Source organism: Quercus robur, chromosome 3 (assembly GCF_932294415.1).
Source record: "Quercus robur chromosome 3, dhQueRobu3.1, whole genome shotgun sequence".
NCBI lineage: Eukaryota > Viridiplantae > Streptophyta > Magnoliopsida > Fagales > Fagaceae > Quercus > Quercus robur.
In genome coordinates, this window is record NC_065536.1 from 53,921,557 (window position 1) to 53,948,963 (window position 27,407).

Consider the following 27,407-nt stretch of genomic DNA (forward strand, 5'->3'; position numbering starts at 1 on the left):
GGAGAGGGACTAAAAGCGGTAAAAAAAAAACTTAGGGACTAAAACGGGAATCGGCTGAAAATGTAGGGACCAAAATGTGTTTTTCGCCAAATTTAAAATATAAAAAAAATAAATAAAACAATGGCATATCACAATCAGTAGAGTATAAAGTATTTTTGAGACTGATGGTTTCTATTCAGTATTATGAAGGATAGACATAATTATTTCATTCAATCAATTGTTTTGAACAACAGAGTAAAGGTTGGGCTGGCAAATTTTCTTTAGACTCCGAACTGTATGGAGAAAAAAAGGAAGAAAGCCTCACTTTGATCGTATTACAAATTATATTATGAATTTAAATCAACTTTAATGTTCAAATGTTTGATCATGTATGGTGGCAATGAAAGATATGTAGAGGGAATCTTTAAACTCCAACATCAAAATCAATGACGCATCCCACCAAATCATATTACAAAGATCTTTTTTTCTTTTACACCTTTCTACCTCTTATTGAACTATGTGCTCTGTACGGGGTGTCATTTTTTTAACTTTTACATGTGAAGTATTCATTTTTTTTTAATGAGGTTTGTAATAATAAACTTATAAACTAGTAATTTAAAAATATAAAAAGAATTAACATAATTGTTTTGGCATATGTACTGATTAACAATATCTATTAAGTTTTTATTTCCTATAAATGAATGCTAAGGAAATAAAAACATGTGGTTGAACATCAAATAGGGATTTTTTTTTTTATTATTAATTAAAAGATTTTGAGTTTAAATCATGTCTATACCAAAAAGAGATTTAAATTTTATTATATCTATAAAAAAATATAAGTGCTAAATTAATATATATGTATTGATGAGATATGACACCATTTAAAATTTGGACCCTAGAATTAATGTTTAGCTTAAAACTCACTTATTGGTCTTCTTTGCTCACTCCCTATTTCCGAAAAAAAGATGATAAGAGTAGAATTTCGAAAGCATAGGTGGGATATTAAAAGGAGTATAGCGGTGTAGGCTTATCTTATTAGGTGTTGTCTTGCATGTAATATGTATATACACACACGGACAAGTGTGTTATGGTAATGATTGCCAAATATGTATATATATACACACACAGACAAGTGTGGGGCATGGGAAATGGGACTAGTAACATGCCTGCAAAAGTGATTGATAAGTATAATTTGATTTTTGAGGTCAATTTTTAGACTCTAGAATTAACATTTAGCATGAAAAATTCACTTTCGGGTCTTCTTTGCACGCTCCATCACATTCCAGAAAAAAGATGATAAGAGTGGAATTTTGAAAGCATAGGTGGGATGTTAAAAGGAGTATAGCGGTGTGGGCTTATTTGATCAAGTGTTGTCTCACATGCAATATGTATATACACACACGGACAAGTTTGTTATGTTAATGATTGCCAAATATGTATATATATACACACACAGACAAGTGTGGGGCATGGGAAATGGGACTAGTAACATGCCTACGAAAGTGATTGATAAGTATAATTTGATTTTTGAGGTCGGTTTTTAGACTCTAGAATTAACATTTAGCTTAAAACTCACTTACTGGTCTTCTTTGCTCACTCCACCACATTTCAGAAAAAAGATAATAAGAGTGGAATTTCGAAAGCATAGGTGGGATGTTAAAAGGAGTATAGCGTTGTGGGCTTATCTTATCGGGTGTTGTCTCGCATGCAATATGTATATACACACACCAACAAGTTTGTTAAGTTAATGATTGCTAAATATGTATATATATATACACAAACAGACAAGTGTGGGGCATGGGAAATGGTACTAGTAACATGCTTGCGAAAGTGATTGATAAGTATAATTTGATTTTTGAGGTCGGTTTTTAGACTCTAGAATTAACATTTAGCTTAAAATTCACTTATTGGTCTTCTTTGCTCACTCCACCACATTCTAGAAAAAAGATGATAAGTGTGGAATTTTGAAAGCATAGGTGGGATGTTAAAAGAAGTATAGCAGTGTGGGCTTATCTTATTGGGTTTGCCAAACTTTCATAGGGATTAGAAACATACATATATTTGCAAACTTTCATAGGGATTAGAAACGTATGTATATTATAGCGGTGCAATAATGATGGATATTTGGCAAACTTTCATAGGGATTAGGAACATATGTATGCAATTTTATCCAACAAGACAAAAACACTAACCAAATAATTTGAGAACTTAGTATATATCACATTCATTTTGTATGTATATAGGCTGTACGTACCATTATATTTCTCCATTTTAAGTGGAGATATCAAAAAAAAAAAAAAATGTTATCACATTACACTCATGCAAATGTGAATGTAGTACATACTAGCTAGAGTGTAAAAATTGAAAAAATTGTGTACATCGCGCATGCAAATGTGATGTAGTATACCAGAGTGTAAGAAATTGTGTGAAGCAATATTTTTGCTTTTTAAGTATATCATACCGCCTAATGGGGACAAAAAACTTACATACAAATTTTTTTTTTTTTTTTTGGTTCAATCTAGTATCTCTGGCTATTTATAGGTGAACAATTTTAGAGGATACTTACTAACTTGACATAAAGATATAGCTTCAATGGCTCTTGATACCATACCTTTATGGCTTCCTCTTCATCTTGTTCTCCCTCTTTTGTTGCTCATAAAAAAAAGATGGATGGGCATTGTTCAAAGAACATTCCACCAAGCCTTCCTAAGCTCCCTATTATAGGTAACTTGCACCAACTTGGTGTGTTGCCTCACTAGTCTATGTGACATCTCTCCAAGAAATATGGTTTTGTGATGCTTCTTCAACTTAGTGGCATAAGAACTGTCATAATATCTTTTGCTGAGGCAGCAAGAGAAGCCTTAAAAGTTAATGATCTTGCCTGTTGTAGTAGACCTCCCTTAGCTTGCTCTAAAGTTTTTTCCTACAATTATAGGGACATGGCTTTTTCACCTTATGGTGATTACTGGAGAGAGATAAGGAAAATATGTGTTCTTGAGCTTTGTAGTGTGAAGAGCGTGCAATCCTATCTGTTCATTAGGGAAGAAGAAGTTGCTTTGCCTGTGGATTCTATATCTCACTATGCATCTTCTGCAACCATTATTGATCTTTCTGAGAAGCTGTTTGCCCTCACTGCAAGTATAAATTTTAGGATTGGTTTTGGTAAGAGTTTCTGTGGGAGAGGTTTAGACAATGAAAGGTTTCAAGCAGTGGTTGATGAGGTAGTTGTTGGAAAACCTAGTTTTGTATCTCATACAAAACACACATCGGAAGCAGCAATCACGGATCTACTTCATTCATGACAGATAACATGTAACCTTGAATTCTAGAACAAAGAATAGAAAATGTACCTTGATGAAGTGAAATCCAAAACCAAGACTTGAGAATACCTTTAATCTTCATTTCAATTCGACATGGTGCCCAAGAAGTGTGGTCTCTCAATCAGTCTTTTTGTACATTGATTCTCAAAGAAAAAATCCTTCTTCTTCTCCTTGCCGAGAAAAACTGTTTTCTTTTCTTTTCATCATACGTACATACTAACTACCATAGTAGTTACTTTATTTAATAACTCTTATTAAATAAAAATTGATTATCTAATTGGGTTAGCCTTTTGGGCCTACACAATTGGGCTTTAGTTTGTGACTTGAGATGGGACCAAAGAGAACAAATAAGACTCTATCTCCAATGAGCCTTGGGTTTTTCTGTCAACTCTTGACAAGTCAAAGTTACCATTAATTATATTTAATACCACTATATAAATATAATTGCACTCTAGGCCTTATTAATAAATTATATCCCAAGACTCTAATAATATCATATTACCCCTCCATGAAATATCCATAGTGAACAAAGTCATAAAGAATTGTTACTTTGTAAACAACTATTTTATCCATGAGTACACGGTTTAATCTTTTGGTTATTCACATTTATTGAAATCCAATTTCAATAAATATAAGCTTTAGTAATTCCTTACTAAAGTGGGTGCCTTGAATAACCAGTTCCCATTAAACTTATCTCAAGGGGATATTTCGTGTCTCTATAAAAAGAGATTATGGATACCATTTTGAGAATATGTGTTCCCTCAATAATACATGTGGTTACCTAACATACTGAGGTTTTGACCATGAATATTAGATCTCACTTCTGATATATCAAAGTAACCTACATTTCATGATCGAGTTCACTACCCTCTCAGGATTGAGAGTCTATGAAATTAGAAGTCATGAGATTAATTATTTAGGTGACAGTTATTGATTGAATAATTAATCTCACAGCGGTTTAGGTCAATATGTCTTAACTCTTAAGAAACATCAACACATTAACTAGAAGTCTCCACTTCCATGATCAAGATAAATCATAATAGTTGTTGTGTTATAGTCTTCGCAGATGAAATGCCCAATTTCATCGCCGACTATGAACTACATTTTGTGTTTACAAGGAACTTGTGATTTATATCTTCTGTGACTAAATCATATAAATCACATACAATGCATCTCATGGACTATGATAATGTCACATTAGTTCATTTCCAAATAGTCTCATATAATTAAACAACTTAATTATTTATAACATGCCAATAAATTGGATTTTAGGGCATAAACCCCAACAGTAGTGTCCATGATAAGAAGCTACAATGCATCTAAATTCTTTCCCTTGGTGGGATGGATTATAGACACTTTCTCTAGTAGATTTAAAAGGCTTGAAAGGGTTTTTCATGAGTTGGATACTTTATTCCAACAGGTCATTGATCTCCATCTTGATCTTGAGAGGACAAAACTAAAGCATGAAGACATTATCGATGTGCTGCTGAGAATTGAAAGGGAGCAAGTTGAGTTTGGTGATGCTGCTCGGTTCATAAAACATAACATTAAGGCAGTCATCTTGGTAAGCTGCCAATCTTTTATTAATCCCATGTTTTTTTTTCCTTTTTTTTTTCTTTTTAACTTTACTTACCTTATCAAATTAGCCCATGTTCATCTACTTACGTGTTACTATATTTGTTTATTGGTGCAATTACCATGATATGGGCGATGGCAGAGCTTGCTAAGAACCCAAGATTGATGAAAAAAGCACAAGATGAAGTTAGAAATTTCATTGGAAATAAAGGGAAAGTCACTGAAAGTGACACTAACCACCTTCATTATCTAAAGATGATAGTTAAAGAAACTTTTAGATTGCATCCTCCAACAACTCTACTTCTTCCAAGAGAAACCATGTCACACTTTAAGATCAATGTGAAAGCTCGAAAATGTGTTAAAAAACACAAGAGTTGTTTAGACCCTCCCAATCAAAGTTACGGCTCGATTGATTTTACATTAACTTAATTCTAAGTGTGGAATAGTGTAAATGCGAGCGGATAACCAAACAAGCTACTCTAACATATATTCATATAAACACAGCAGTAAAACGAAATGTAAAAGAGTAGGGAAGAAGAATGCAAACACAGATAACACGCCGATGTGTTATTGAAGAGAAAATCGAAGAACTCAGCGAAAACCTCTCCGCCACCCTTCAAGCGGTAAACGATCCACTAGTCAATCAGTTGGGATACATGGGTTAGCAAGAGAGCCTCCAAGCCTAATCTACCCGCAGTACCTAAGCCCTCCAAGCTCCTACTCCAACAAGGCTTCTCAAAACTGTGTCTTGTCTAACTCTCCAGATCCTGCAACAAGCTTCATGTTGCATCTGCCATCCTTGGCTTCTTCCAATGGTTCCCAGCAATATCAAAACCTCACTTGACACTCTGAAAAGATGTGGTAAGTGTTTGAGCTATCAACCTCTCAATGGCATGGAAATGGAGAGGTAGGAGTTGAGGAAATCCACAAGCTTATGTGTAGAGATATATGGGTATGATAATCTTTAACTCTTAAGGTGTTTGGCTAGGGTTTTCTCTCAGAAGCTCTCCTCAACATTTCTGGGTAATGTAGGTATATATAGTGTGGGTACAGAAAGTGTGTATCAGATAGTACAGTCCGGTAGAACAGAATGTTTCACGAGTGTCTCGCGGGAAGGCCTTACCCACGAGCTACTAGCGAAACATAGCTGTCTCCATCTGTACTGACTCTTTGCATTCCAGTCATGTGCAAGACACATGCTTCACTTCGTGAGATACCTGCGAGAAATCTTCTGGCTTCAATTGCTTGAGTCTTCACACTCTCTTTCTCTAACACACAACCCTTACAATCAAATCCTATAATAAATACAGGGTACAAAAGATTGAATAAAATTACAATCAAATTTGGAACAGAATAAAAGCCAACAGAATACATATTTGTAAATCACAACTTTACACAATGGGTATGACATTTACCGAAAAATGTTAGTACAAGTTAATGCCTGGGCAATAGGACGAGATCCTAAATACTTGGAGAACCCAAAAGAATTCATCCCAGAAAGGTTCATGGATAACTCCATCGATTATAAAGGTCAAAATTTTGAGTTATTGACATTTGGATCTGGTCGAAGAAGTTGTCCTGGGATGTATATGGCAACAACAACAGTTGAGCTTGCACTTGCAAATCTTTTATATTGTTTCAATTGGAAATTACCTTATGGGATTAAAGAGGAAGATATCAACATGGAAGAGGAAGCTGGTCTTAGCCTTACTACCAATAAGAAAACAACTTTGAACCTTGTGCCAATCAAATTGTTTTAAAATATTAGTTTATGTCAACACTCTTCCCCTCCCTTTCTTCTCTCCCACATCTCACTCCATTCTAAATATAATCTCCATAGGAATAGTTGCTTTTATGTAATATATATAGGGTTGGACTTGTGTCCAGTGACCAGTTTCATTGGACGGGTTGAGATGTGAACACGTGTCCAATTTTGGACATGTATCCGTACCCTAGCATGTCTAGTGGAACTAGTCACTTGACAGAAGCCTCTCCCATATATATATATATATATATATATATATATATTGCTAAGCACTTTGAAATAAATGGTGGCCAATTAGCATGTATGTTTTTGGCTTTTGCGATCATGGATCATTTTCCTTTCTTATAAATAAATGGCAGGAATTGAAAGATAATTTGTGTTTGTCTTTATGACCTATGGTGGTATTATGGAATACAAAACCACTATTTCTATTCCATTTTATGCTTCACTAATCATAATTTGTTATGATGTATTCATTTTATTTTACCTATAAAATAACTAAAATTTAAAATAGAAAAAAAATAAATAAAACACATGGCATATCACAATCAGTAGAGTATAAAGTATTTTTGAGACTGATGGTTTCTATTCAGTATTATGAACGATAGACATAATTATGTCATTCAATCAATTGTTTTGAACAACAGAGTAGAGGCTGGGTGGGCAAATTTTCTTTAAACTCCAAACTGTATGGAGAAAAAAGGAAGAAGGCCTTACTTTGTTCGTATTACAAATTATATTATAAATTTAAATTAACTTTAATGTTCAAATGTTTGATCATGTATGGTGGCAATGAAAGGTGTGTAGAGGGAATCTTTCAATTCCAACATCAAAATCAATGACGCATCCCACCAAATCATATTACAAAGATCCTTTTTTTCTTATACACCTTTCTACCTCTTATTGAACTATGTGCTCCGTACAGGGTGTCATTTTTTTAACGTTTACATGTGAAGTATTCATTTTTTTTAATGAGGTGTGTAATAATAAACTTATAAACTAGTAATTTAAAAAAATAATAATAATAACATAATTGTTTTGGCATATGTACTAATTAACAATATCTATTAAATTTTTACTTCCTATAAATGAATGCTAATGAAATAAAAACTTGTGGTTGAACATCAAATAGGGATTTTTTTTATTAATTAAAAGATTTTGAGTTCAAATCATGTCTATACCTAAAAGAGATTTAAATTTTATTATATCTATAAAAAAATATAAGTGCTAGATTAGTTAATATGTATTGATGAGATATGACACCATTTAAAATTTGGACCCTAATGTTACATATCATTTTGATTTAAGTCATTCCGTCTATATGTTGTGATGTCGTGTTTGTCAATTGCTACCTTAGCTCAAAATGGCATATTATGAATCGAAAATTTGAAACAAAAATGTGTAATTTTTAATGTGTAAATTGCATACTAGTCTATATGTCATTACTCCTCAACTTAAACACTTCAGCTTCAAGACTATATAATTATATTTTTAGACAAGTTTATATATAGACATATAATGATAATACAACATAAATTTGAATCGACTTTAATGTTCAAGTGTTTGTTCACAAACGTATTATTAATTTTGGACAATTATTGAATACTCTTGGACTATCATAAATACATACTCCCCCCTCTCACATAAACTGTCGGTCCCACTATAAATTTAATTAGTAAGACCAATAGTTATTTGATAGGAGGAAATACGCATTTATGGTAATCCAGGAATACCTAATAATTACCCATTAATTTTAGGTCTAGTTCATTTAATTGTCGAGTTTAAACTTAGACTTAAATTTAATTTATTTTTTAAACAAACAAGCAAACATAAACAAATCTTTTTTCTGACTGGAGTTCAAGCTCCTCATTAGCAACTCGATTCATTTACGGTCAATGCCCCCTCTTGATTGATTACACCAGAATAGCCCAACGAAAGATCCTCTTCTCATAACAAATTCACAATCTATCATGTACCTAACCAAATAGACTTCCAAAATCTTACAAGGAAATCTTACAAGTATCGTTTACCTTTGCAACTTGCAATATCGTATAACACAATCAAACATTAAAATATGTACTAGTGTAGAAAGAGTGGTTGCGCTCACTTCACTTGAGGGGTGAATGAATCATGCATTGACTCATCAAGTGGGGACCACCATCCCATTCCAAAAACTAATGTTATTAAATCCATTTCGTTTCGGCTGGAATGTCTGGAAAATCTCGTACTAGCATATAAACCAGAATGGTAATCTCACTTGTTCCACCTTGGATAAAATTTTGGTCTGTTTCAGAGAGTTTCGATCAATTTTGGCCGAAATTCAAGATTCGTTCGGTATGAGTTATTGGTCCGAATAGAATAGAGAGAGAGAGAGAGAAATAGGGAGGTTTTGAGGTATGGGGGTGATGTGAGAGAGTGCTTGTGTGTGAGACAGAGAGAAAATGAAAGAGAAAACAAGTTAAATACATACTTATCTGCTTTCGGAATCAAGAACGAGGCAACAAGCAGAAGAAATTGTTCTTCTTCTTCAAGAGGATTTTGAACTTGAAGGAGCTAAGAGAGAGAAGCAGAATTGTGTAGAATGAGTTGTAGGGGTAGGTAGGGTAATAAATGCGGGAGATATTTAAACAAATTTATTACTTTTTTATTCTACCATCTGATAGATGAAGAGATTTTATCTATTTGTTTAATTATTTTATTGGGATGTGTATAGCACTTTGCACATGTGGTAGATAGCTAATGTTTCACACAAACTCAATAATTAATGTAGTGGGTAGTTAAGGGGAAAAATAAGTAAATAAAAAAGGAAGAAAAAGGAAAGAATAAAAATTTATGGGTTTAAGCAAGTTAATATTTAGTTGTTTAAATTTATTTTGATATTAAAAAAAAAAAAAACTAAACTCAGTTAATTAAGCATTTTTAATATTTATTTCATTAACTTGTATTATTATTTAACTAAAAAAAAGTAATACATTTTTATGTTAAGATTTAAGACTAAAATAGTTTGTATTGTTTGATATTTAGTTATTTACTTCCTTAATTTGATAATTTTATGTTTTATAAGAATATATATATATATATATTTTAGGAACCCCGAAACACCTTGTAATGGTACACCGAAATAAGCCGGTACTAAAATATTCCTTTTTGCTAGACAAACTGAAACAGGTTCCAAAATGGTATTCATAACATTGCAAAAATTACATTGTCAATCTCTGGGCATTCAACACGTGGCAATTGTACCAACGCCAGCGTAGTACTTGGCCCTCATTTTTTTTCCCCTTTATAAGAGATCAGTGTTGTGCAACTTCCATGGTTGGATCCCACTTCTTAACACATGACATGCCCCTTGTCGAGGGGACCACATGCTTTACGCACACTCCTCGCCGATTTAAGGTCGCCCAATTACTCGTTGACTTCTTTGCAAATTAGACCGTAGTAAAAAAAAAAAAAAAAAAAAAAAAAAGAATACAAAACTGACTTTCTAAGTTTTTTCAAATTTAATTTCAATTCTCTAACTTTTAGGTTTATTCAATTAAGGTTTTTCAATAAGATATTTAGGGTTCAATTTTTTTTTCTTGACTATTAAATTATCAAAAAAGAAAAAAAAACGAAATAAGACTTCTGTTTAATGACTCTAATTATTTAGTTTACCTCCACTATTTATAAAAATATCCACAATTAATATAAAAATATTCACATCTTAAAAAATAAAAATATATTTAAAATATGAAAGTGAATATAAAAATTAGGAGTAATTCTTAGGTACTCTTGGAGCATGGAGAATGGTGCTGTCTCCTCTCATATTCATAGTAGAGCCCATTCATTAAATTAATAGTCGGGTCTATCATAAATGTGAGAGGAAAGGATATCATTTTTTCGTACTCTAGAAGTACCTAAGAATTTTTCAAAGTGAAAGTGAGAGTATCATTAGATTCATTACCCCTGATTGATGAGCATATAACAGTAAAAAAATAAAAATAAAATAATGGTGGGCTAGGTAAGAAACAAGTATGGGAAAACATTATAAGAAGTGAGAGCGAGCCACGGAAGTGGAAGTCCAACTACTATCAACAACTAAAGATTGAGGCAACAAGGATAGAAAACAAATACTGTTAGGACATATGTGATTCACTTGTTAAGAAGATTTGTCATTATTTTATGTAATTGGCTAATCCTTTGACAAAATGCACTTTACTTGTATTTGGGTAGATCTAGGATGTGTTTAATACTTCAAGAAACTTTGTTTCAAGATCAAGTGTTGAAGCCATGCAAGTCTGTCGAAGATTCAAGCTGAAAAGTGCTTGTCATTAAAGCTCGATAGCTAGCTCAATAGCTAGCCATCTATCAAGTTTAAGAAGCAATTCCAGCCCCGTGGCTCGACAGCTTCTCGACAACAGCTAGATAGATAGGCATCTATCGAGATTTATGAAAAATAGATTTTCAATTCTATTTTGACTCTAATCTGTGATTATGTGTTTGAGCTTTCTTTTCCCACAGCCCTAGATATATAAAATGATTATTTTAAGGGCCATCAAAGAGGACACAAGTTGCACAAGTGTTTAGCAAAGTTTGTTCAAGCAATTTGTGATTGGAGACACAGTTTTGCCTTAGTTCGTCGTTCTTGTGATAATGTTGCTATATTTGTGCTCCGTAGGGTTTTGTGACCAAGCATCTTCTTAATCTCCATCGTTGGGATGAACTGAAGAACTTTGCAGCCAACAATCTTCTCTAATTGGTGATTGAAGTCGCGTATTGGGATTCGCACAATTGGTTAGTCAAGTACTGGGAGCCGTGCATCAAAAGGAGAAATTACCACTATAGAACAAGTCCAATTGAGTATTGGGGTAAGGGTTCAACTGTAGGTTGGTATAAGGTACTGGGATTCCTTTACCCGTAATAGTTTTTTGTGATAATAGTGGAATTTCGAGAGTGGTGACCTTAAAATCACTCGTGGGGTTTTTGCCATGTTGGTTTTCCCCATTCATAAACAAATCACCCTGTCAATTTATTTTCCGTTGCATAATTAGTTTATTGGTGATTTGTTTGTGCTACCACGCGTTTGCATGTTAATTTGATTAATTAATAAACTTGGCTAATTAATCAATTAATCTATCATAAGGAGTCAATTTGTTTTTGGCCTATTAAGTGGTATCAGAGCAGGCACACTCTGATTAGGTTTTAATTTTTGTTGTGTTGATCCATTGACTCCTGTTTGTCATGGATAGAGGACAGTCTTTAATAATACCTCCTTTATTTGATGGCACTAACTATGCATACTGGAAAATACACATGAGAGCTTTCTTGCAATCTTTAGAGAAGGTGTGGCAAGCTATTGAGATAGGCTGGATCAAGCCAAAAGAAGCGTCGGCCGATTGGGATGAAACCAAGATCATGGCGGCAAACTTCAACAGTAGAGCATTGAATGCTTTGTTCAGTGTAGTCACTAATGAGGAATTTAAGAAGATATCCTCCATTGAAACTGCAAAAGAAGTGTGGACCATCCTCCAAACAACCTATGAAGGAACTAAGACTGTCAAGGATTTGAAGCTTCAGAGGCTTACTATAAGCTTCAAAGAGATTAAGATGGAGGAGGATGAGTCGTTCGATGAGTTCTATACCAAGCTCAAGGATATAGTGAACTTAGCTTTCAATCTTGGGGAAACCATTCTTGAACCCGAGATTGTGAGAAAAGTACTTAGATCTCTACCTGAGAGGTTCCATGCTAAGATTACGGAAATCGAGAAATTAAAGGACATTGACAAGATTCCTTTGACAGAGATGGTTGGTAATCTGCAGACTTACAAGCTAGGGTTAACAAGGATTGGTAAGTCGGGCAAGAGCAAGAGTATGGCCTTGAAAGCCAAGAGCAGTGACACGGATGAGTCTTCAGACGATAAAGATTCTAAGATGAAGTCCTACATCACCAGGCAATTCAAGAAGTTCATGAAGAATGCCAATGGGAAGGGCTTTGACAAGGACCGTAGGCAATCCAGTTCTTCTTAGTTCAAGAGTCAAGACAAAGGGAAGAAGGATGCCAGGGACGGCGGTCAATACACTGTTCCCGTAGAACCTAAGTGCTTTGGGTGTTAAGACTTCGGTCACATAAAACAGGAGTGTCCTACATATCTCAAGAGCATTGGGAATAGCAAGGCACTTGCTGCTACTTTAAGTGACACCGAGCTTGAGGATGATTTCGACAATGAGGATGACGGAATCCTAAATGCCTTCACTACCACTGTCAATCCTACTGAGGGGATTGTTGAAGATGTGGATGAAGAAGAGGAATTGGTGGAATCCAAGTTTGAGAAGATTGATGATCAAGATGATATCCATACAACCAATGAGAAACTATACAAGCTTTCTGAGAAACTTTATAGACTGGCCACCAAGAAGCTCAGTGATGTTGAACTTGATCTTGAAGAGCTTTCCACAAAGTTTAATGAAGCTAATCAGACTATTGGAGCATTGAGATTTGAAAATAATTTCTTGGCTAAGAAGACCAAGAAGCTTGAAGCGGAGCTATTTCAAGTCAGAGCTCAATTGGAGAGGACTTCAAGTGCAAAGCTTGATGAGATGCTCAGTCTTCAGAAATCTACTTCTGATCAAATAGGCTTAGGGTAAGGTTTCTCTTCTTCTAATATTGCTTCTACTAGTACTATTGTTTTTGTTCCTCCTAGTAATAATGTTGAAATTGAGAACAATGATGTTAAAATTGATTTAGCTAGTGAGAATTTAGACAAAGGTAAATCTACCTTAGGAGAACCCCCTAAGCAAGACAAGAAGGAAGCTAAAAATCCTAGAGCTAAGAAGGCTAACTCTCAAAGCCTAAACAAAAGAAGCAGCATCTCTGTCATCATTGTGGAGTTGTCGGTCATACTCAACCAAATTTCTATAAGTGGTTAGCCACTCAATAGAGCAATGGTATGATAACATCTGGAAGCCAGAATCAGCTTTAATCCTCTCTTGCGCCCCTTGGAGATCTTCTCAAAGTCCTCATGCTCCTTCCGAACTTGAACAGTTTCAATTCTTACCCCTCACCGCCGACTCAAGGGTTTAATCAAAGGAAATGTTTTTCCAAGGTGTGGAAGGAAAAGGGTTCTAAGTGATTCTATCACTTTCTTCTCTCTCTTTGTGTTTTTGTTTTTGCATAACTTGTGTGTTTTGCTTTCATTTTGAGTCAGTCTAGTTTTTATGCTTTGCTTTGTTTAACATATTTTTGTTTGTTTTCAATTTTTTTAAAATTTTTTATATAAAAAAATAAAATAAGAATTGAAAAATCAGAAAAATACAAAAACAATGTGTGTTTTGTGTACATTGGTACTTGTGTACCTTGGATGGCCATTGAAACAGAGTTTTCTAAACTTTTTATCTCTTGTAACTTAGATGAGCATCTCGATGCACAACTAAGCAAGTGAGCTTTGTGGCTCGTGTTTGTTATGAGTAACGTTAAGTGATCTCTTGTACTTAGCACTCGTATCACTCTTTTTGACGGGAAGGACTTGAAAATCCTAAGAGAAAGGCATAAATAACCATCTCACCACTGTTGCCCACCAATCATGAAATGACATTTGTGTGCTTCGGCATAGCAAAATAAGAATGTCAAATGCTTAACATCATTGGGTATTTTTTTTTCTCTCTTATATGCCCATGCATGATTTGGTTAAAAAGAAAAATATGTAAAGAAAAATAAAAAGCAAAAAGATCAAAATGTTTTAAATATGATTGCAAGCGTGTATTCTAGGAGATGTGGGAGTTATAGGATGTACCTCGAATGTGATAGTCCCCATTAAATTGTTATGATTGTGTGTGACTTAAAGTGATTTTCTCATATCTCAAATCGTCATAACATGTACACACTTATGCAATCTTATGATATTTTTCACACACAACACGCAATATTCTTTGCTACTCTTGATACATGTGCAAGTACACTATGATTTGGCCATCACAAGGTTTACATGTGTTAATATATGCTTACTAAACTGTCTTAACTTGTTTTTGAAATATAAAATTGGTTAGACTTGTTTAGTGTATGTGTGTGGTTTGGGATCTGTGTGCTTAAAATTGTTGTTGAAAGATGATTTTGAGAACTTAAAATGTTGTTTGGATCCTTGGTTGAATTGCATACTTGATTGCATTCATATCTATGTTTTTCCCTCCTTGAAAAACTATTTTTGAGTAATCTCTTAACACCTAGCATATCTATCAAGCTTTTCATCTTCTTCTTATCGCAATCTCGATAGCTTCTCGACAACTAGGTGGATCGATCGAGATTTCTTTTGGATCCTCGATAGCTTATCAACAGTTGGTGGATCGATTGAGCTTCCTTTAGCCTTTGTTGATTTGTCCCTCGACAGCTCTTCGACAGTTACATCTATCGATGTTGATTTTCTCGACACCTTCCTCCACAGATGGCTTGACACCTCTCAACACCTCTATCTGTCGAGCTTTACTGACCTTTTATATAAAGGTTCAGCGCGATCCGTTTCTCACTTTTCTCGATCTCTCTCTTGACAGACTCGTCTTTTCACCTCCTAAACCTCTCTTACTCACTCCAAACTTCTTCCTTAAGGTTTCTTCAGGGTTTTTCCAAGTTTTTCTTCACTTGGTGAGTTTCTAATCTATCATTTTCATGCATTTCATGTTTTGAAACCTAAATTTTGGGGTTTTTCAAAATTTTTGGGGTTTTTCAAAATTGATGAGTTTTTGTTGAAATTTTGGGATGGGTTGTTGCTTAAATGAGTTTAAAATCTCATGCATTGCATCAAATAAGCATTATAATAGTATTATCATGCATTTAGATGTGTGCAAATTGATTGTGTGCTGGTAGGATTGGATTGGGCTGAGCCCATGATGCCTTTTATATTGCATGTCACATGTTCATGCATTTCCCATGCATACATACTCTCTTTTCAATATATTTTGATATATTTGAACTGCTTGGGACTTTTTTGATTGTCTCTCTCTCTTTCTCCCTCTCTTTTTGTTTACGTTAATCATGTCTATGGCACCTAAACGTAAGTTTACTCCGTCCCAGAACCCTCTTCATTCTGGGCATCCACTTCCTCTGATCCTACTCCTTCACATATTCGGTTCCATGATAAGGATGCCTGTAAGGCTTTCTCGAAGAACTTTTCTCAACAAGGCATTCATTCAGGACGCTAAGTCATTCTGGCGGACTTCTCCGACATTGACCTACCCGATGTCATTCACAGTAGAGGTTAGGAGTCACTGTGTGATGTCCCGGTCACATGTCCATCCATGCTGATCTAGGAGTTTTACTCCAACATGCATGGATTTAATTTTTCAATACCTTTCTTTCATACTCGCGTTCGAGGTATGCGCCTTGCTGTCACACCGCAGCTTGTTGCGAATGTGCTTCGTGTCCCTAGGGTAGAGTTCCCTGACTACCCAGGTTGTGAGTGTCTAAGGACTATGTCCAAAGATGGTCTTAAATTTGGGTTTTGTAAGCACCCTTCTGATTGAGGTGAGCGTCAGTTCACTTATTGTTCGGACTTTGCAAAAGGTCCTCAGTTTTTGAACATGCTTATGACATTCATCTTCACCCTCTTTCTCATTATAACTCTATCACAGAGCCTCGTGTTCGATTTTTGTTGTCCCTTCTTGAACATCTTACCATAGATTTTCCTTCTCACTTTATTTCCTCTATTCTAGATGTCTATAGGGATTCGACGTCCCATGATAAGCTTATCTTTCCTTCAGCTATCACGAGGATCTTATGCCATTTTTCTGTTCCCTTTTCAGCGTCTGACCATTTCACTTTCATGTGTGCCATAGACTATACTACCGTTAAACGTATCGAGGCACAGTTTAGGTCGAGGTAGTCTAGGTCAATAGCTTCTCCCTCCCATTCGACTCCATCTCGATCTACTCCATCCACATCCGCTTCCTCCTCTTCTATAAGTGATGTGTCACTTGGGGACAACATGGCATAGCTACAGTGCATGGATGCTCGCCTTGATACACTCTTTACTGAGTTGTATCAGGTGAACGTTTGTGTCGGTTGTATAGCACGACGGCTGGCGACCATGGGTGGCTTTGCTCCTGAGGCTTCTCCTCTAGCACCTCCAGTGGCTTTTGATTCTGAGGATGAGGATGATAATGATGGTGATAACGATGATGCTTCTGATGATGATGATGATGGAGGTGCTAGCTCTACCGATGAGATGTCTACTTGACACTTTTACCCTTTGTCACTTATGACCAAAAGGGGGAGTAGTTTTGGATATGAGAGTAGTCATTCTTAAAGGGAGAGTTAGTAAAGAACATTTTTGTTAGGGGGAGTGTTGATTTTTTTGAGGGATATAGTGAGGATTACTTGTATCTTTTTCTTTTCTTTCTATTTGAGATACATTTATTCTTGTACATGGGTCTTGTGACCATTATTGACATACATTGTACTTATTTTCTTTATATATGTTGATGTATGTTTCTTTCACCTACCCTTACATGTGTTGTTTCTTTTATCTTTTTATTCACATGCTTCTTATTACTTGTATGCAATCTATTATTTCTATTTCACACAAAGATTCCTTGATGAGTTTTGTTTAAAGTGTTTCAGAAATACAGGTTGTCAAAGTTTACTTGCCATATACTCTCTTCTTGCAAAGTTTTTCAAGTGTTTGTGTTAGATAGATTTTATTGTATTCAACAAGTGAATATGAGTTGAGTAATTTATGACTTCTCTCATATCTCATTGTTAGTTGTGGTTTTGTCACGGATTGCCAAAAAGGGAGATTGTTAGAACATATGTAATTCACTTGTTAGGAACATATGTGACTATTTTATGTAATTGGTTAATCATTTGACAAAACGCACTTTACTTGTATTTGGGTAGATCTAAGATATGTTTAATACTTTAAGAAACGTTGTTTCAAGATCAAGTGTTGAAGTCATGCAAGTCTGTCCAAAATTCAAGCTAAAAAGTGCCTATCATTAAAGCTCGATAGCTAGCCATCTATCGAGCTTAAGAAGCTGTTCCAGCCCCATGACTAGCCCTATGACTTGACAGCTTCTCAATAGCAGCTAGACAGAGAGGCATCTGTTGAGGTTAATGAAAAATAGATTTTCAGTTCTGTTTTGACTCTAATCCGTGATTATGTATTTGGGCTTTCTTTTCTCACAACCCTAGACATATAAAATGATTATTTTAAGGGCCGTCAAAGAGGAAACAAGTTGCACAATTGTTGAGCAATATTTGTTCAAGCAATTTGTGACCGGAGACATAGTTTTGCCTTAGTTCATCATTCTTGTGAAAAAGTTGCTGTATTTGTGCACTGTAGGGTTTTGTGACCAAGCATCTTCTTAATCTTCATTGTTGGGATGAACTGAAGAACTTTACAGCCAACAACCTTCTCTAGTTGGTGATTGAAGTCACGTACTGGGATCTGCGTAATTGATTAGTCACGTACTAGGAGCCATGCATCAAAATCAGAAATTGTCACTACAGAACAAGTCCAATTGCGTATTAGGGTAAAGGTTCAATTGTAGGTTGGTATAAGGTACTGGGATTCCTTTGCTTGTAACCGCTTGTTGTGATAATAGTGGAATTTTGAGAGTGGTGACTTTAAAATCACCCGGCGGGGTTTTTGCCATGTTGGTTTTCCCTATTCGTAAACAAATCACCTTGTCAATTTATTTTCCGCTACATTCTTAGTTCATTGGTGATTTGTTTGTGCTACCACGCGTTTGCATGTTAATTTGATTAATTAATAAACTTGGCTAATTAATCAATTAATCTATCACAAGGGGTCAATTTGTTTTTCGCCTATCAAAGACGTGTTAAAGATATCAACATGGTGGAGGCTAAAGACCAACCCTGCATGATGCATATACTTTTGTAGCTAATCACATCCAGTAAAATAATAATGCATGCATATATTGAAAGACAATTTATGTATTTGTAAGGTGTAAAAGAAGACTTGTAGGAAGCATAGTGGTTGGGTAAATTTAGAAGCATAATAGATTTAAGTGTTGGGTTGGGTTGATTGAATTCTACTCATGTTTATTACTATCATATAAAATATATACAACCAAGACTTCAATATTAGTGATCCCACACCAAATCATATTTTAGAGCCTATAAATTTGAAGTACATTTAAAACAAACCTTTTCATTTGATTGATGGTAATAACATGTTTGTGCGACCACACTTTTTAGGCATCCCAAAACTTCGAACATGCTAGAATGAACCAACCACAAGAAGAAAATAAATAAAATCTAAAGCATTAGAATGATATAGCTTTTCACCAGATAATTAAACTTTTAATTTCACATATGCAAGCGATACATACTTGTCCACAATTCTTGCGATAGCAATGGAAGCCTCATCTTTGAGAAAAATAATAGATGAAATGCTCATAAAAGCTACCTAAAAAAGTTGAAGGATTAATAAAGAGTAAGTGAGTAATCTAAACCTTGCTTCGCATGATGCATGAGCATGATGCGTTTTTGCTTGGAGGGAGGGGGTGGGGCCCTTTTGATCAAAACAATGAAACTTTATAAATAATTATCTCAATAAAATAAGGGGTAAGTGTTCTACCTATAATCAATATTAGAATGACATCTTGTAGTTTCAAATTTAATAAAAATCTAGATAATATTCATAAAGAATGATACAAATTATAACCCTTCAAAAATTCATATTGACAATCATAGTGAATACCAATACCAAACCAGCCCTCAAAAAACACATAGCTACCATAAACTATTTCAAAAACACAAATGCCCTAAAGTTGATACAATACAAAGAATTAGAAAATTAGTTATAACAAAAATGTTAATTCAAGAACATGGGTTAAAATGAAGAATTAAGAAAAAATAAAAAGAAAAGTGAAAAAAAAAAACTTGTTTCAAAACCAAGAATTGAGAAATAAATGTAATGGAAAATCAAGAACATGAGTTCAAATCTTATTGCCCCCAAAAAAAAAAAAAAAAAAAAAAAAAAAACCTAGACTACTTACCTAGGAAGATCAAACCAGCCCAAACAAAATAAAAAAAAAAAAATAAACAGTAACATAAATGGGAAAAATTATAATTGTAGCATTGAAAAGAAAGAAATATAAAATAACATAACCTTATTAAAAAGAAAAGGAATAATTTTTTATTGTACAATTTGGTGATTTGAACTTGAAAGTTGAAAGCTACAATGTGTTACGAAGAAGAAAACTGATAGGAGGAAGTCTAATATTTGTGGTGTGCAATGTTTTTTTTTTAGAAGAAGCGTGGGTTGCAGTCTGAGCAAGCAAAGAGATAGTGTCTTGATTGAATGAGATAAAATTGATTAAAGAAAATGATTTATCTTAAAACATGTGTTATAGATAATTAAAAGCGAAAAAATTAAGATACTTCAAACGTTACTGATTTTAGGATAGGGAAAAAAAAGGTGTGGGAAAAATTTTTATAAAAACAATTAAATATTTTTATTTATCTATAAAAAGTTCCAATTAAATTTATATTGAAAATCCGAAAAAATATCTTACTAAGTAATATAATGAGTCCAAAATTATTTATCAAATTATGACTTTTTTTTCATAAGAGAAAAAGAAAGTTGATACAAAGAAAACGCAAGTCACATGTTTTGTTAAAACATAGCTTTTAAGTCCAATTTTTATTATACAGTATAGAATATATAATATGATATGATATGATTGCACTAAGTGTTTTTCCCACCTACTTTTTTGGAGTAAGAAGAGAAAATGCCTCTAGGCTCTAGCCCATGTTAGATTTATATAATATACCCTTTTGGTTAGTCCATAAGAATTCGTACCTTAAATGTTTTTCAATATTAGAATTTGTACTTTAAATGTTCAATCATGAACATGACTTTTTAATGTATCTACAATATAAAAGAATCATCACTTAATCTTGCCAACGAAGAACCCTTGTTTCATTGAATCTTCATAATACTTGATTCATTCTTTGAAAACCTCTTCAAATCTAAATCGTTTTTCATTCTATTGCAATAAATATTGACTAAGATTGTTGGAGAACAATTAAGAATCAAAACAAATTTAAGAACAAACAGAAATTGTAAAAGCTTCAAGGCACAATGAAATCACTTCCTTCAACAATATTTGCCCCCCCCCCCCCCCCCCCCCCAACACCCACACTTAAGTTGTTAAAGGGTTATTATAAACTTGTTTTCAAGATACAATCAATCCTATTGGGTTTTGCAAATAACAATTTGAAGAAGACCCACATGAGTTTAAATGTCTTTAAGAGAAAATTATGAAGTTATATATAAAATGGGGTAATCACAAATAAAGTGTTATTTTTTTTTTTTAAAAAAAATCACAAATAAAGTGTTATAACTGTTAAAAAAAAAAAAAAAAAAAAACAGTTTGAAATAGTTTTCTAATGTTCCCAAACATTTATATATCAAATGGACAATGTTTGGCTATAAAATCTGCAAAAAATACAATTTTGTATAATCTTGCCTGGAACTTGGTTGATCCAATTCATAAACAATAACTCATAGAAAGGTTCGTCTCTCTCTCGATTGAAATATCGGTTGATCCAACTCTCAGTTGACACTTGGGTTGACCCAATTGCCAGCCTTACTTCATTGATCTTATTTTTTCCACTTGTTTACTATTGTCTCCTTCAATCTACCTCTACTAAAAAGATAAGAACACTTTTCCACTTCCAAAATGGGGATTAAACAACATTTCTCCAATACCCAAGTGAGTTCTAACTTGTATTACAACCTATTGGGACATACAATAAATATTCTCTAGTTTCCTTTATATTTGCTTAAATTTTTCGTATGTTAAAAAAAATAAACGAGTCATATAGGGTTGATCCAACTAGGTAAAAACTCAATAAAGATCCTTAGGTTTTGCAATCTGTCTTAGTTCAACCCATTTCAAACGTAAATCTATCTTAGATGAATGCACTTGAAATCGAGATCATGCTCTTTGGAATAAGATTTGGTTTTTCTTTTTATTTAGTTTTTTTTGTGCATGAGATTTTAAAATTTTATTTTCTTGGATATTGTTTTTCACAATTGAATTATTGAAGTTAGTTTTGGATTTAATTTGATAATATTAATTTGAAAATCTCAAGAGTCTAATAATTTAACTTACAGTACCTCATAGTTGAAAATGTTTAGGATAATTTTCATTTGGGATAATAACTATGTAAGAAGTTCTTATATCTTAATAAGGTGAAAACTTTACTAGTGTTTGGTTGTTATGGCATGCCTAGCTCACCTGTTGGAATGAAGACATGATAGAATTATATACTCTAATGCCATTATCTAAAACAATATGAAACATGCTTAAATTATTGTCTAAGGACCTCAATTTCAAGAATATATATTGCATCCCGCTTATGGTGATTTCTGTATGTAAAGTTGTAGTTTACAACTATGTGTTTTGTTGGCTTTTATTCCATGCCAAATTTGATTGTAATTATGTTCAATCTTTTGTACCCTATATTTCATGTGGGATTTATTTGTAAGGGTTGTGTGTGAGAGAGAGAGTGTGTGAAAACTCAAGGCATTGAAGACTGAAGTGTTTTCGTGGGTAGCTCACGAGTAAGCATCCCACGAAGTGATGCATGTGCCCTACACATGACTGGAATGCAAAGAGTCAGGACAGGATGGAGACAGCTAGTTTTCGCGAGTATCTTGTACATAAGGCCTTCCCACGAGACACCCACGAAACATTCTGTTTTGCCAGACTGTCATTTCTAATACACATTTTTTGCGCCTACACTATTTATACCCACATTAACTACATATGTTGAGGTGTGCTTTTGAGAGAAAACCTTAGCCACAAACCCTAGTCCACCAAAAGCTGACCATGAGCCGCTTGAACGGTCATGACATGTCCAACATACGACGAATGCTCGAATCATCTGAAGTAGAAGGTGGAGGATCAGAAGCAGCAGTCAGATCAACATATACATCTACAATCGGATCACCTGAAGAAGGAGGAGAAGGAGGAGGTGCAACACCCGAAGACGACTCTACTCTAAGGCGTTTAGAGCTAGCTCTCATCTAAGCAGCTCTCTACCTAAGAAAGGTGGCACCTATAGGAGCTATAATATGAACTGGCTCAGACGTAGGAAACTCCTCTAAACCTAAATGCAATACAATCCGATGAATAAAAACCGGAAAGAAAAGAGCATGAGCAAAAGAACTACTCCTATGAACCTCAACCAAAGAACGAATAAAAAGATGAGGAAAACTCATAGGAGCATCTATGACAAGGTATACAAAAGTGCACATCTCTCTATAGGAATGATGTGCAAGTGAGAGATGGGCCATATAGAATGGCAAGAAATTCGGAAAAAGAGATAATGAATCTCGATCAACTCGTGAGAAGTGATTTGAGGATTAGTACCCCACTAGATAGAAGACCCAGTAAGATATGACATAATGTTATCGAGGGGAGGAGACTCATCATAAGTATAGATAGGTTGACGTACCAAAGGTACACCAAAAGCAGAGGCCACTACTGAAGGAGTAATGGTGTACTCTTCACACCGTATCCAACTCCTCGCAAACTAAATGTTGGAATCAGTGGAGTGGACAAAGAGGTTCAAGTAGAACTCTCTAAGGGTCAATATCCATCAATGGCAACCAGCCCCTACGCTCAAAGTTTCTCCTAATCTCTAGGTCAAGCTCATCTAAAACTACTTTTCTCTAAGCCTACACAGATCTAAGAATGTTCAATTTCTCATAAGTCTCCTGGTTTTTCTCACCCAGAAACCTCTCACTATCAAAAGGAGCAAAAGAGGAGGTGGATGTCCTATGGGCTCTAGTCTTCCTAACCATGATGCTAAGGTTGGAATAGGACAGATAGAAAAGAGACAGAGAAGAAAAAACAAAGAAAACCCAAGAGTAGACTGCATCAGACATAGTTAGAGCAAAAACAATATAGAAAAGAACAATCTATATAATGCATGAATAGTATTAACACATGATGCATGCTCTAATGCAGTGAGAATAGTTCAATTACACTTTAAAAATCACAGAATTGGCTTGAACATAGAGTTTATATCAAAAACACCAAATTTTGAAAACCCACTTTCAAAAATCCCAACAAATTGACCAAATTATCATTACACAAGTTAAATAACAGTATATAATGATAAAATTAATCAAAAACACAAGCCAATTTCATCAATTTTTGCTTAATTAAACAAAATCCCCAAATTGGATAGTTTCAAGACCTAGAAATTTCAATTTTTCCCAATTCATCAAATTGATCAAATCAAACCACCAAGATCATGTTAATATCATCCAACAATAAAAACCCATTGATCAATTTTGACAGAAATCATCGAAAACACCAAAAATCCCAAAATCCCATAGGTTTGAAATTTTCCTTTAAATGCATGAAAAATGATATTAAACCAAAAAAGAGAGGGTAAAAGATTCTTACCTGTGCTAGACGACAAATACCTTGAGAAATATTTGAGGGTAAATGACAAAAAAATTGGCTTTGAATTTGGACCGGTCAAAGAGAGAGAGAATAGAGCTTTTTGAAAAGTTGAATAGTGAAAAACACATGAAAAACTCATGTTTTTAAAAAACTCTCTGAATGATTTTTGATTGATCGAAAAATAGGTTTGATCGAACGGAGATTACATTCAATCAATCTAGCATCAATTGAGCATCGATCGAGCCAGGCAAATTCAAACCAAATTTTTAATCGCAATTTCAATTAGTCAAGAAACAAGTTCAATTGATCGAAATTTTGGAAAAATCAAATTTTTGAAAAACAGAGCATTTTAATGCAGAAACTCCTCAAAGCACAAAGTTTTATGAATAAAATGCATGAGTATGAGATGAAAAGTTTTTCAAAAACCCTTGAATTTAACCAAGATCTTCCAAAAACAAGATTTTCAATAAATTTGTTCCCAATTCTCAAACATTAAACATATTTTGCATTAGAATCAAGAGAATTTTAATCTTGGATGGCCACAACAAGATCACATACAATATAATGTACCAAGTTTAACAAAGAGTCAATTGTGTAGTGTGTGCAATTAGCAAAAGCTTGAGATACATGTGAGGTGATAAGTAAATAGTGATCAATCACAATTTCTACAAAATTCATCACATAAGTTTTGTCAGACTGTGTGCCTTACCGATCCATCCAACGACCAATTGGTGAAGGATGAGGGGCAACCACAGACCAAGCCCTTTGATATTGGAGTGAATTGTGAAAATCCCTCACAATGTAGCTCCAATGACTCAAACCTATAACTGGGCTTTGATACCACCTATCGGACCATGTGCCTTACTGATCCATCCAACGTCCAATTGGTGAAGGTTGAGGGGGCACAAATCTTTTATAGCATTTGATCGCAGACCAAGCCCATTGATATTGGAGCAAATTGTGAAAATCCCTCACAAGTTTGAAAGTGACTACCACCTAAAGAGTTAAATTATGCCAAATGTCTCTTTTTTCTTTTTGGATGAGTCTGCATTGCAAGGTTTCATCAATAAATTTTGTAATGAAAATATGACGCATGAGGTACAGTCTAGACGGGGACCAAATTTAGAATAATATAACTACTGATTTAAGAGCAACAACAATATCCAATCGGTGGATAATACATGATTGAAAAGCAAAACCTCCAATAAAAATAGTTGCCTGAAGTCAAGATATAGCTTGAGCCATTACTCCAAGAAAAATCTCCTACGTGGTTCATCGGCAATATCAAACCTTGTAAACCAATTGTGCTTTCACAAACCTTCAATTTGTATTAATAATTACTATAATCTAATAACACGTGAGCGCCGTACAGAATTATGAAATAAATCTTATTTACATTTTTGGATCTACTTGATATTATATAGAATCACATAATAACATAAAAATTTCTTACAGTTAGAACCATTTCAATAATACTAATAATAGTAATGATGGGCATGAAACTAACCATCATATTAATATATCAAATTACTTTCCACAGATACCATGTTCTTCAAACTGCCACTAAAATAACAAAATATACAACTAGCTGAAAGCTACTTCATAGAACTATAATACAATTCTCCAAATACGCTACAGAAACAACAAAAAATTTGCCCCCCCCCCCTTGGGTACAATGGCCAATGGCAATCATCAAGAGTCAGATGGTGGAGAATGTGGAACAAGGCGTCTATAGTCAGCTAAGTCCGCTCGTAGAGCTGCAACCTCGACAAGAAGACCATCTAGAAGCTGCCCATGGGCTGCCTGAGTCGTCATAATGGTCTCCATCATAGCACGAAGAAAGGGAGAAGAAGGGCCTGTATGCGCTGCAGCAGCAATGTCAACATCTACCTCATCATCACCATCCTCAACAACAGTAACTGTGGGTTCCCCATGCATGTCCTCATCTGGAACATCTCCAGTAGTAGACCATACTCGTGGTTTCTTGGATGAACCAACATTGGGGTTGACAAACTTCTTTTGGGCATTTTGCTGTTTTAGAAATTTGGCTCTTATGGGGGGCTTGGATGTGAACCAACTCTTGGGAAGGAAAGTTCTTTAATCCTAAATATTTGAGGACCCTATGGATGAGAACTGGAAAAAACAAACCATGCCTCTTATACTTGCTCTTACGCACCTCCACAACGGTTTCAATGAAAAGGGAAGGAAAACAAATGAAACTATTGGTGATGAGGGTGTAAAGAAAGAAACACCTGTCTACAGGGATTGTATGGATATGAGAGATAGGGAAAATGTTGTGACAAGCTATACTAAAGAGGATATAATTAAGCTTAGTCAACTCACTTGAGCTATACTTCGGTCAGAACCTCGAGTGACTGATCGTCCACAAAGGACATCCATAACATCATCAATATGAGGAGACCTAGAGTATGGATAAGTAGGTGTGCGAATTATAGGTACATCAAGAGCTTTAGATACGTGCTCCCTAGTTGTTGTAAATGGTATACCATGTATGGACGATGCCATACTATGACCACCGAGATCCTCATGTACTAAGAGATTCGAATAGAATTCTCTAATCAAGTCAGCTAGAGGAGGTTGTATGTTTGTACACAGGGATAGCCAATGCCTAGACTGTAGATTCTCACGGACAAAAGGATGCAGGTCATGTAGATTGATTTGCCTTTCTCCCCAAATACGCCTACGCTTAATCAAGGTTTCAAAGTTTGCTCATTTTCGGGTGTGAGGAACCTTAATTGATCAAACACCACTTCAGGTTTGGATGCAGCTTTGGATTTCCCCTCTTAGCCCTCTTTGAAGCCATAACTAATTGATGATTAGTAGTGGAAACATGATCAGGGATTAAAAAAAAAAAAAAAAACCAAAATCCGCATTACGAAGAGATAAACACAACATTCATACTACCTAACCCATTAATATTTTCATAGCCAAACATATCATTTCATCACAATCTACATAGATAATGAAGTTTGAAGCAGAGAACAAAAATTGGAGAATAATGCACTACCATGTGTAGAAAATCATTCATATAATGTACTGTCTAGAGCAGTTTACAACAATACAATGAAAAAAAAAAATTTCTTATTCGCAGGTTGTTTAGTTGGTGAAATATTTGTAATGCATTTTGGTCCGAGTCAATAATTTGAAGATAGAGACCTAGAGTATATAAACTTTAGTTGAACTCAAAGAGCCAACATGCAATTTGTTAACATATTGAATTTTGTCAAAATGATTAATAATGTCATGCACCGATAGCATGGATTCTAATAGCAATAATATTATACAGGAAACATACAAGTGGATGTAGGACCTGACACATTTTCAAAATT

The 27,407-nt window shown here is 34.5% G+C and overlaps 1 pseudogene; it reads left to right on the top strand.

Annotated features, from left to right (window-relative positions):
- Positions 1-2,571: 2,571 nt before the first annotated feature.
- Positions 2,572-6,634, top strand: LOC126718382 (cytochrome P450 71B34-like; annotated as a pseudogene).
- The last annotated feature ends 20,773 nt before the right edge of the window (positions 6,635-27,407 follow it).